Here is a 9,899-nt window from a genome sequence, read left to right as displayed (position 1 = left end):
TGTACAGACACAAATTCCCTATAATGAATGCAGTCATTATGCACACCTAACTTGTACCAGTAAACTTAAATTAAAAACCAATTCCCTGTGCATGAACAGTGCTCTTAAAATACATTATAAGCCAAGGGTGGTGGCACACGCCTGTATTCCCCGCACTCTGGAGGCCAAGGCAGGAGGACTGCTGCGAGTTCAAAGTCAGCCTGCTTTACATACTGAGATCAAGGCCACCCTGAACTATTCAGTAAGATCCTGTCTCAAAACACACACACACACACACACACACACACAAAAAAAAAACCAACAAAAACATTATGAGAGCTGAGTGTGGTGGAACAGACTTGTAATCCCAGCACCCTGGAAGCTGAGGCAGGAGGATAATTATACTTTTCCTGATCTTTCCCTCTCTTGCCAACAAACAAAAAACAAACAAACAAAACCCCTGCACATGGTGGTTATATTCTTCATGAAATACCCTTCAGCAGGTGGATTATCCTTATACAGTAATGACTTTGGGCCAGCCATCCTACATTAGTTTCCACATCTGTGAGATTAAGCCCTGTCTGTCTCACAAGAGTGCTGTGACAGGGCTTACAAGACATTAAATAAAACAGCTCATGAGTACAGAAAGAATACCCTGCTGCCGTGGAGGATGGAGGACCTGCCTGGTCACGCAGAGGCTCCCAGCCTGTGCCTGAGCCCCACCAGCCTGGACCCCATTCCTAGCACTGAAATTCGTTTCCAGATAAAGCTCTCTGCTGGGAAATGAAGGGGGAACTTCAGGTCAGCTGGAAACTTCCAAAAAGGTAAACACAGGTGAATGGATATATAGCATAAATTATACAGGAAAACATCATTATGCGACCTTAAAATTCTCTTGCACGTTAGCTAGTGTGTCATGCTGGTGAAATAATTCAGATGCCTGATAAATTGGGAATATGTAAAATCACCTACAGTACTGGCCTACTTCCAGTTACTACCATGTTGTCAGTCTCTATTATAACTGGATCAAGGAGATCTTTCTTCACTGCAACTTCTCGTCTTTTAGATGTGGAAGGTTGTACACTTTAACTCCTCAATCTTTTTTTTTTTTTGTGGTGCTAGGGACTAGGCAAGCATTCTAACACTGAGCTACACACCCAGCCTGTAAGGCCATATTTTATACTTGATATAAGCACACAAAGGTAAAGGTCAGGGTAAAAGTTCATTACTATAATAATAAAATACCTGAGGCAGGCTTCTCCTCTTCCTCCTCCTTTGGTTCTTCATTCTCACTATGTAGTCCGGGCGGGCAATGAACTTCCTATGTACCCCAGCCTGGCCTTGAACTTGTGATCCTCCTGCTTAGCCTTCCAAGTGCTTGGATTACAGGGGGGTGCCACCACACTTGGTTGAGCCAGGCTTCTTTATGAAGAGGAGATGTTTACTTTGGCTCAGAGTTCTGGAGGTGCAAAGTCTATGGCCCTCCTCCGGTCATGGCTTTCTTACTGGCGCAATCTCAAGGTGGCCCATGTCATGACATGGCAAGAGGTTAGCAGCACTTGTGTGTGTGTCCCTTTCCTCTTCTTTTTGCAGTACTAGGGGTTGAACCTAGGGCTAGTACCCTACCACTCAGCTACATCCCCGGCTCTTTCCATGTTTTAATTTTGAGGCAAAGTCTTGCTACACTGTTGTCATGGCTTATGTATAGGTGGCCCTCCAAAGCCTCAGGCGCTCATAGGTGGAGGGGGGTTGGCAGATGACTGGGTCATGGACGTGTGGTACTGGATTAGGTCACTGATGGGCTAATAGCTGAGTATAATGTTGGGAGGTGAAGCCTGGTGGGAAGAGGTGAGTCCCTGGGGTGCAGCCTGGAAAGCTATATCTTTTCTATTCCTTTGATCCTTCTCTTCTTCATGCTGCCATGCCATGAACTAGCTCTCCTCCATGTGTGCCCCTCTGCCATGCTGCCCTGCCTTGGAACCTCTGCAGACTGTGAGCCTGTAAACCTCCCCTTCTTTAACCTGTGGGTGTCAGATATTTTATTCCAGTAGTGAGAAAATAACCGAGACGACTGCCATAGGTGGATTTGAATCCACAACTCTCCTGTCTCCGTCTCCCAAGTAGCTGGGATTACAGGTATGTGCCACCCTAGTACCCACTTCTTTCCCACTGCTTATAAAGCTGCAAAGATCCAGTCATGGCGGCTCTATTCTTATTTAATCTTCATCATCTCCCAAAGTTTCCACTTTCTTAGAACTCCAGAAGCCAGGCATGATGGCACAAGTCTGTAACCCCAGCATTCAGGAGGCTGAGTCAGGATTGTTGAGTTCGAGGTCAGCCTGAGGTACATAGTGAGGTCAAGATCAGCTTGAACTACACAGGCAGACTCTGTCTCAAAAAGCAACTAACCAAACAAAAAACTCCTCACAGTAGGGATTAAATGTCAACCCATGAAGCCTTGTTGGATACTCAAACTATCTCTCAACCATAGCTGACAGAGATCATTCTCCAGGAGCTAGGAAACGAGGCTCTGCTGCCGGTGGGCAAGTATCCTTATTGTGGGAAGAATACAAAAGAGAGAATTGTAACAGCTTCTCATTCAGATGGAATGTGAGCTTCACCTTGTGCGCCCAGGAGCAACATATCACAGTTTGTTAGGGCTGTTATAACAAAACACCATAGACTAGGTAAGTTAGAAATAACAGGCATTTATTCATTATAGTTTTAGAGGTTGGGAAATCCACTATCAAGATACTGGTAGACTCAGTGTTTGCTGACTTCTTGCTTTCTGCTCTACATGTGGCACATTTGCCAGGCCTTCGTGTAGCAGAGGGGCAGGGCAGGGCAGGTCCCTTTACTGTCTTTTATGTGGGAGATAATCCCATTCCTTAAGCTGGAGCCCTGATCACTTAAGCATTTCCTGAAAGATCCCACTTTTTTTTTTTTTGAGAATGAAAAATAAACAAAAACATTAAAAATGATACATAATTTCAAAACAAGATGATAGGAAATCAAAATGGTTGTTATATTGCATACTATTATTGTCAAAGTAGTTGTTCAGCTTATCAGATATAACCATGCAAAACTGGTCAAAAAATTTAAGCATTAACTGTTCCTTTCAACAAACCGACAGAGATTAGTAGTACAATTATCTTAGCTATCTTGTAAATATATATATTTTTCCCTTCCTTCTTTCTTTTTTCCTTTCCCTTATCCCTGTTGTTCTTTCCTTTTGAGCAGTCTCTTTCCCTTTCACAATATCTATTGTACTTTTCAGATTTTATTTACTCTTTCCGTTTCTTACACAAGGGAAACAATACGATGTTTATACATGTGAGTCTGATTTATTTCACTTATGAGTATGGTCTCCAGTTGCATCCATTTACCTATAAAAGCCTCAAGTTTATCTTTATAGCTGAGTAATATTCCATTGTATAAAAATACCACATCATTTTTTCTCCATTCCTTGGTTGATGAGCATTTGGGTTGTTTCCAAGATTTAGCTATGATAAATTGTGCTGCTATAAACATGGGTGCACATGTATTGCTATTGTATGATGTTTTCAGTTCTTCTGGAAAAATACCCAGAAGGGGAATGGCTAGGTCAAATGGGACCTCTAGTTTACTGAGGAATCTCCAGACTTATTTCCACAGTGGTTGCACCAGTCTACACTCCCACCAACAGTGGAGAAGAGTTTCTTTTTCCCCATATTCCCCCCCAAGCATGTTATTGATTGATTTCTTGGTAATAGCCGTTCTTTCTGGGGTCAGTATGGAGTCTCAGTGTTGTTTTAATTTGCATTTCTCAAATGACCAATGACATTGAACATTTTTTCATATATTTGCCATTTGTATTTCTTCACCGGAGAAGTGTGTATTCATCTCAGATGCCCATTTTTGGATTGGCTCTTTGAACTTGGGGAGCCTGATTTTTGAAATTCTTTACATGTTCTAGATAGTAGTCATTTGCCTGAGGGGCAGTTGGCTAAATAATTTTTTCCCAATTCATGTGTTTTTGTTTTACTCTGTTTGGTTATTTCTTTTGATGTGCAAAAACTTTTCAATACGAGGAGATCCCAGTTGTTGATTCTTTGAAGTATTTCCCGTGCAGTTTAAGATCCCACCTCTTCGTACTACCACAGTGAGTATGAGGTTCTAGCATATGAATGTGGGGGACAACAATTGTATTAGTCAGGTTATCTGTTGCTATGACACAATACTTGACACAACCTATAAGAGGAAAGATTTAATTTAGGTCACGGTTTGGGGGGTTCAGTCCATGGTCAGCTGGCTCCAAGGCAGAAACATCATGGCGGAAGGGCCTGGGTGAGTAAAGCTGATCAGTTTGTGGCCGCCAGGAAGCAGAGCAGAGGCACAGGGCCAGAGAGGAAGGGGCCGGGGCAGACACAGACCCCAAGGCCATGCCTCAGGGTCGGCAGTTCAATAGTTATTAGGAACTTTGCCTCTTGTCTTTTTGTTCAGTTATTCTAGATTATGATTTCCATTCTCAAGGTCTTTCCTCATGGTCCAATAGGGAAGCAGCAGCTCCAACCATCACAACTATTTTAGGCTATGGGAAGTGGGAGTGGGAGCAGAACACTGGAGCAAAAGAACATATGCCGCATTTGGGTCCCTTCAAATAGCCTTCCTGGAAGTCAAATACAATATAATATATTCTATTAGCCTGCAATTGTTATATTGGTTTTTCTTAATTATAAAGGAGTCCTTGGAAACAAACAGCCTTTTAGCTGGGCACTGTGCTGCCCTATATAAAATCAGGTTCCCTTTCTAGTGGAGCGAAGGGAGAACGAACAGCAGGTGGTATTGGACAGCCTCTGCCACAGAGTTCCTATGTGTTCTTATTGGTTTATTTATTTATTTGGTTTCTTCAGACAGGTTCTTGCTGTGTGTTCAGGCTGGCCTTGAACTTACTATGTAGTGCAGGCTGGCTGTCCAGGTGGTGCAGGCCTGTAATCCCAGTGCACTGGAGGCTGAGGAAGGAGGGTTTTGAAAAGTTTGAGGCAGACTGGGTAACACAGTGAATTCAAGGGCAGCCTGAACTATGCAGCCAGACCCTATCTCCAAAAAAAAAAAAAAAAAAAAAGTGAGCAAGTTGGACTGGAGACAGCAGGAGGGTGGAGCAGAGCGAGACAGAAAGAGCAGGGATATTCTCTCCCAGAGGAAGTTTTCTCTGAGGAGTTAAGGCATGAATGTGAGGCAAACGCATTGACAAACCCAGGATTTATAATGAGAACTTGCTGAATATACTTGAGCTTCTCCCTCTACACAAATGATGAAGGTGTAATGTTTACTTAAATCAAGCATCAATGAAAAAAAAAAGCCTACATTAGCTAAAGGTAACAACTTCAGAAATAGTAAAGATTAGGTTGTCAGGGACATTCAATTTCTTTTTTTTTTCTTTTGTTTTTGAGACAGGGTCTCACTATGCAGTTCTGGCTGGCCTTGCACTTACTTTGTAGCCCAGGCTGGTCTCAAACTCATAAAGATCCTCCTGCCTCAGCCTCCTCGAGTGCTGGGATTACAGGGGTGCACCACCACACCCAGATCATTAGATTTCTTTTGAAACTCAAGCAACTCCCAATATATGTGGCTTTACAATCAAACAATCCCTTCGATATGGGGAAGAAGGGAGAGGGTAGGGTGGGTAGGGCACAGAGCAAACACGACCAAGATGTGATATGTGTATGTCTCAAAACCTCACTGGATGTAAACACTGCATATCTCAAACATGTACTAATAAAAAAGAATAGGGCCCCTGGGAAGCTGCGTGGTGGGCAATTGGTGCCCAGGAAGCCACGGCTGTGTGGTCGAGAACTATCATGGCACAGAGAAGCAATGACACAATTGGCCCACCACGTGCCACCCGTGGAGGCCCACCTGGGGATGTGTGTGAATCATCCTGACATGGAGAAACCCCTGGGAATACATGCCACACAACGGGTCTCTCTTGCCCCTGCTGCTGAGAACCAGAAAGGTCCAGAGTCAGCAGAGGAGCAGCTGCTGAACAAGGACTCAGAGAACACGAGAATATAGGCTACGAGGTCTAGTTGACCAGGGTCATGAGAGCCGTTCAGAAGCTGTAAACCAGGAGGATCTTGAGCAATACCTGGGGAGACCCCCTGGAAGCCATTCATTCCCTGACAGTACAGGCTGCAGTGGAGGAGTGCGTGGAGCTCCAGAGAGGTCTGCACTGAGATTCCTGCTGTCTGTGTTCGTGGTTGGGGAGAGGACACTAAGTGCTTGCAGGGTCCCAATGCGCTGGGAGGCTGGAGAAAAAAGCTACAAAAAATGGCTTTCACCCCAGATGGCTCACTTGAGAGGTTAGTAAGAATTGCCTCCTCAGTATTCTATAGCCATGACAAGGAGGAGGCCAAGGAGAGAAAACAAAGAGACTGAGAAAAAGCAACTGCCTTTGCTGCAGCACTAAGAGAAACAGACCCTAAGTCTGATTCTCGGGGCCCCAAGAAGAACTTGACGACTGCATTCATCTGCTACTGCTGTTAAAAGCCAGGCCACCTCAAGAGGAACTACCCTAAGAAGCCCCCTGGGCCACACTCTGAATGCAAAGGTGACCACTAGAGATTGGTCTGCCCTCTGAAGTGGAGGCCTCAGAGCTCAGACCCATCCTACCAGTTAGTCTAACAGGAATGAGGAGGCCCGGGGCATACTCTGCTTTCTCCCTCTGGCCAGACTACCATCTCCATGGAGGAGCCCCGGGTAATCATGACTATAGAGGAAAAAGAAAACAGCCTGTTGCTAGACACAGGTGCAAGTCTCTCAGTCCTTCTTTTCAATCCTGGTCTTCCTTCCAGCCATCCCATCTCAGTGGAAGGAGTCACTGGTGAGGAGGTAATACGCTATCTTTCACAACCATTAGGCTGTAACTACTTGTTAGATCTTTCTTGTGTATCTCTGTCTTCCTGAGAAACCACTTTGAAGATACAACCAGGTATTACAGCAGCCATTGATATTTTCCTACTAATCTGTCCATAACTCTGTAATGTTTGTATTGTTCCTATCCTATTTTGTAAATGGATTATGTTTATTACTATGTGTTTCCTACAACAACCATTGAGAATAGTCAATGAATATTCAATTGGTCACTCATGTATTGCTCCATTTATTTTCTTTAGAAACCACTTTGAAGATACCAAAGTATAGCACAACAACCATTGATAATCTCCTACTTTTGTTTGTAATTCACTATTATTTGTCCATTTGTTTTCCTGAGAAACTATCTTGTAGATAACAATATGTAAAACAGCAACCATTGATAATTTCCTACCACTTTGTAATTTGGTAAGCCCCCCTATTACTATGTTATCCTTCTTTTACTCTTTAAAATAAAAAAAAGAATAATTTCACTGTAAAATTACTGAAGAAATGTTATTAAAAACACGAAACAATTCTGAGATCACTCTTGATCCCAGTGCTGGTTACTTGTGGGACCTGGAACATCTGAGTAATAATCTCACCTGACTATTCAGAGTGCAGCGATTTCAGGAAACTGGCAAAGGATATTCTGTTTTTAAAAATGAGTCTATTCTAACTGTTCTTTGAAGAAAGCTGTTTATACTCGTGATTCATGATCTTGCAAAATCTCACATATGGGGGAAAAGAAAGTTGACATCTTCCAGCAGAAAAGCAAATTTGATTAGACGTTCAGTGGCTAGAACATGTTTGCTCATTCAGTGGTTACAATTAAAACACGTGTTGGTTATATAGTGACATGAATTTATAACACACAGGGCTTCAGATTTGATTCCTGATGTTAAAAAAAACTGACCAAAACCCCAACCAATCTCCAGCTATAAGCACAGATTTTTGAAAAATCAAATTTGATCCTCATTATAACACATTACATATTATCATGTAAGTAATTAGAGTCGAGTTTTCCATCTCCTGAAAATCTGAAGAGTTGAAAGTCACAAGACAGAATAACAAAGCATATGGGAAGGAAGTCACTAACAAGATAATTGGTGCAATATTAATTTAGGGACCAATAAATTTTAAAAAGTGGCACCAAGCATGACTAATGCAGAGTAGAATCTGTACCTAGACAGGAAACCAAGGTTCAAAGAGCAAAGCATAAACAGGAGTGGGGTGGTGGTGGGGATGTGTCAGAGACTATCAGGGGGACTAGAATTAAACAACTTCTACGCCCCTTACAGTACCATACCTGTGGTTTGATGCCACTTGTGGTAGCAGGTTTTAAAAAACAGATCCCGGGTCTGGGGATTTAGCTCAGTGGCAAAAGCGCCTGCCTGGCAAGTGCAAGGTCGTGAGTTCGGTTCCCGGTACCGGAGAAAAACAAAAAAAACCCAAAAAAACAAACAAACAAACAAAAAAAAATAAAAAACAGATCCCCCTGGAGATGTAGCTCAGTGGCTGAGCACTTGCCTAGCATGCCCAAGGCCCTTGGTTTGATCCCCAGCACCTTTCTTGAGATATAATTACATAATCATAAAAATTCATCCCCAGTGAGTATACAACTCCATTATTTTTTAGAAAATTCATAGAGTTGTGTAGCTGTCACCACAGTAGAACCCATTTTTCTCATTTTGTTTCTGGGGTGGGAACAACTTTATCTTTCCCGTACAAAGGTACATGGTGACTCAACCAAATCCTATAGTACTTACGAAGGCCGCAAAGGTGACTCACTGAGAACGTGCAGGAAGCTGCTCTACAAAATCCCCAGGGAGAAAAGAGGGTGGCGATGGCTGCTGTCCCGGCCCTGGAGCTGGACTGCTGGGATTCAGCTTCCGGCACCCCTGCTTACTTCGGAGCAGTGCGACCTCAGGAAAGTTGCTTAACTCTCTCAGCTCCAGTTTGCTCATCTGTAAGATAAAAGTGGAGTACCGCGCGGGGTTATGAAGAGTAAACTGGGTAATTTATGTCCTGGTCCTGGCATATAGTAAATACTCCATTAGAACAACGTAGCCGTTTTTTGTATTTTTTACTGGATGACAATTAGAAAGTATTTCATAAACCAGACACAAAAGATGACGTAATTCCATGGTTCAATTTATGTGAAGGTCTAGAATAGGGAAAACATCCGTCCAGCACCTCTGGAGCGAAGCGGCCCCGAGCAAGCGCGGTTCCACTGAGCAATAAGACAGACACTCAGACCGGGGCCTCTGGCTTCACATGCCTTGCGTTCATGTCTGGCTTTGTCCACCGGCCTCGGGCCTTCTGGAATTTAACTTGCTCTGCCAGTGCCTCAGTTTCCCTCACCTGTAAAAGGAACTATAGGTAGCTCCTCCTTCACAGGGGGTGTGAAGATTAAATGAGGTACCCCGAGGCTAGCACCCAGTAAACATCTGCCATGAAATTATAAACCTAAACTCGGGTCAACTTCATTGTATGTAAAATAAAGCTGGCCCTCCCCCCACCCAAGCCCTGAAACGCTTTGTTTTCTGATAGTTACTTCACCTGTCAGAAGCGGGACACACGTTCTAAACACAACCTACAAGGATTTGTCGAGCGTCCACCGCGCGCAAGGCAGTGTTCTAGGCTCGGGGGTGCCGTCGTGCCGGGCACAGACAGTCACCCTACCGCACCGAGCTCCCCAGCACGAGCTGCGCACACGCCTGGAGTTACACGACGATCGATCGCGCGGGGTGCGGAGGGCAGGGCCGCGCCGAGGCAGAGGAGCTCTGCGCCGTGTGCACGAGCTTTTCTGTTCTTCAGACACACACGGGAGCGGAGTCCCCGCAGCCGAGCAGGACGCTCTCAGGCTGGGGTCTGGGCAGGCGGCGGCGGCCAGCGACCCGCGGTCGTCCTCTCCGCACGCCGCCTAGAGACGCAGCGCCCGCTGGACCCGGCAAACGCGCGGACAGCCGCACGGGGCCAGCGGGAAGCTCCCCGGCCTCGGCGGGAGGCCCTGACCTTGGCCGCGG

At 44.6% G+C, this 9,899-nt stretch overlaps 1 long non-coding RNA gene across 5 annotated transcripts in view; it reads right to left on the bottom strand.

Moving 5' to 3' along the window:
* Window positions 1-9,882, bottom strand: part of LOC102019838 — a 37,958-nt gene extending 28,076 nt beyond the window's left edge. For 4 of the 5 annotated variants that reach the window (XR_261631.2, XR_001234760.1, XR_001234759.1 and 1 more), the window contains exons 1-2: window positions 9,433-9,882; window positions 8,640-8,837 (exon numbers count right to left, since the gene is read on the bottom strand). This is a non-coding gene — a long non-coding RNA (uncharacterized LOC102019838). Of the gene's footprint in view, window positions 1-4,042; window positions 4,628-8,639; window positions 8,838-9,432 lie in introns of those variants that run through there. The other variant, XR_261632.2, reaches the window with a different exon arrangement.
* Window positions 9,883-9,899: the final 17 nt, after the last annotated feature.

Source organism: Chinchilla lanigera, unplaced genomic scaffold (assembly GCF_000276665.1).
Source record: "Chinchilla lanigera isolate Chin_1 unplaced genomic scaffold, ChiLan1.0 scaffold00033, whole genome shotgun sequence".
Classification (NCBI taxonomy): domain Eukaryota; kingdom Metazoa; phylum Chordata; class Mammalia; order Rodentia; family Chinchillidae; genus Chinchilla; species Chinchilla lanigera.
This window is presented reverse-complemented; position numbering and strand designations above follow the sequence as displayed.